Below are 2750 nucleotides of genomic sequence, written 5' to 3'. Positions count from 1 at the left end.
ATTTGAATTACCTCAATTTTTATAAGTGCATAAGTTAATATATTTTGTGTAGGTACACGTATGCATGCATATGTGTTTATATATGTAATTAACAGTAGCGATTATAACACTCAAACAATATTTCATTCTTCATTTACAGGTTTTTGCCTCTGTCGATTGTCAATGTATGTACAAACTTCAAGTCTTACATAAAAGGCAGAAAATAATGGATTTTTAAGGATATATTGAGGTATGAGGATCATTACAGCAAAGCACATTAAAACAACTTTCTAATGCCTCTGTGATCTGTGCAGTTTTCATAAAGCATGAGGCGTATCTAAATCATGCATCACCTTTTGGGTAAATCAGTGGCTGATGCCTGTAATCCCAGCAATTTGGGAGGCTGAGGCAGGTGAATTGTTTCAGCTCAGGAGTAAAGAACATCCTGGGGAATATTGAGAAACCTCTGTCTCTTCAAAAAAAAAAAAAATTAGTCAAGCACGGTGGCACATGCTTAGCATTTCAGCTACTTGAGAGGCTGAAACAGGAGGATCACCTAATCCCCAGGAAGTAGAGGCTGCAGTGGATTGTGATGGTACTACTGCACTCCAGCCTAGGCAACAGAGTGAGACACTGTTTCAATCAATCAGTCAGTCAATAGATAATTAAATACCACATTTGACTTTCATAAAATAGAAGTTCTCAACACTAATAATATATTATGGGTGACATACTGGAAGTAAAATTTGTGATACTGGTAACATTATTTATTTATTTCAAGAGAATTTAATCATTTATTGATTATACATGATAATGGATGATACACAAGCCTTATTCCCATTGATAACTTCATCTGGTACCATCATTCAATTTAGGTGTAGTTCATAGGATCTGACAACCATTTTTATAACCAATAAATTCATGAATTTGCTTGGTAATTCATTTTAATGGTGAACTTTGGGTCACAACAATAACTGTCAGTTCAACTACACCGTGGTTTCTGAAGACAATGGCTTCACCACCCAAGCAAGTCGTATATAAATTCCAAATAAAATATGGCATCACCTTGAAAGAATTCTAACTTTACACTCTTGGGGGAATTTACCAGGATGGCTTCAGAGCAGACTAACTTTACATGGCATATATTTTTTTAAAAGACATATATTCAGCATCACGATCAGACTACGACATATAGCAATCAACAGTATGGGTACAAAAAAAAATCTACATTAAAAGCCTTTGTTGGAATGCTTTGTACTCGCCACAGAACAGAAACTAAAACAACCTGTTATCCAAGTAGTCACAGATACGGGCCATGAGTTTTTTTGCCCATAGACATGAGTATTTGTCTCAAACTGTCTTCTTTGGCCTTCCACCACTATGCTTGGCTGAGTTCACAAACCTGTTGTAATCTGTAGCTGCCCCTTCACTTCTCTGGCTGTCCCCTCCTGCTAAGCTTTGTTTCCTAATTAAAATCTTCTGCCACTGCCATAGCTACTGTCACTACTGGAACCACCAGAGCCACCTTGGCTTTGTGGTTTGGCAAAATATTGATTTTGTGGTTTGGCAAAGCATTGGTCTCCACCACCATAGGGGCCAGAGCTTCCGCCTCCAAAGTTTCCTCCCTTCATGGGTCCAAAATTTGAAGGCTGATTGTTGTAATTGGCAAATCATTGTAGCTTCCACCACCTCCAAAATTGCTTCCATTATTACCAAATCCATTATAGCCATTCCCATTGCCACCATATCTACCACCACCATGGTTGCCACCAAAATTACCACAAACATTGAAGTTTCCTCCATGACCAAAGTTGTCATTCCCACCAAAACCACCTCCACGACCACCACCAAAGTTTTCAAAACCACCTCAAGCTCTTGGCTGGATGAAGCACTAGCCAACTATTTCTTTGACAGGGCTTTCTTAACATCATAGTTGTGGCCGTTCACAGCATCGTATTTCTGAATGACAATTTTATACACGGAGTCATGGTCATCAAAGGTTACAAAGGCAAATCCTCTTTTTGTTCCACTGCCCTGTTCAGTCATGATTTCAATTACTTCAAAATAATATCTTCGGTGATGTTCTTCAGTGTCTTATTTAATGCCACTAACAAATATATTTTTCACAGTTAAATGGGCACCTAGGCTTGGAGAATCTTCTCTTGAGACATCTCTCTGGTTTCACAACTCCTCCATCCACCTTGTGTGGCTCTGCATTCATGGCTGCATCCACCTCCTCCACAGTGGCACATTTCACAAACCCAAAGCGCATTGCGTGCTTGACATTTGGCTCTCTCATTATCACACAGTTTGCAAGCATTCCCCATTGCTCAAAATGGCTCATCCGGCTCTCATCGATTGTTTCAAAGCTCATTCCTTCCAATGAAGAGCTTCCTCAGTTCAGTCTCTCTAGGAGACTCTGACTTAGGCACCATAGCAGGGAGAAGAGAGACTTGAACAATGCTTCCTCAGCAGCATCCACAGGCAAAAAGTGTGATACTGGTAAAATTATTAAACTCTGTAAAAATGTAAAGTATTTCAAGCTAACTGAAAACATAATTTTACTATTAGCATAATTTTAACATCTGTCAGACTATTCCTTCCCTTTGCATAAAAACACTTTTCTATGACCCACTTAATTTTGATCTTTTGCTTAATATATAAATCAATTTCTGCACATAAAAACTTTATTAATTTTACTTTTACCAATTTCATTTAAAAATACTTATTTGGATAGTAAAATCCAATTTAACTTTGAGTCCCTGAGGAAT

The 2750-nt window shown here is 38.0% G+C and overlaps 1 pseudogene; it reads right to left on the bottom strand.

Moving 5' to 3' along the window:
- Positions 1 to 1448: 1448 nt before the first annotated feature.
- On the bottom strand, positions 1449 to 2414 carry LOC116559946 (annotated as a pseudogene).
- Positions 2415 to 2750: the final 336 nt, after the last annotated feature.

Source organism: Sapajus apella, unplaced genomic scaffold (assembly GCF_009761245.1).
Source record: "Sapajus apella isolate SASKATOON/1434 unplaced genomic scaffold, GSC_monkey_1.0 scaffold25, whole genome shotgun sequence".
NCBI lineage: Eukaryota > Metazoa > Chordata > Mammalia > Primates > Cebidae > Sapajus > Sapajus apella.
Note: the sequence above shows the minus strand (reverse complement) of the source record. Positions and strands in the feature narration are given on the sequence as shown.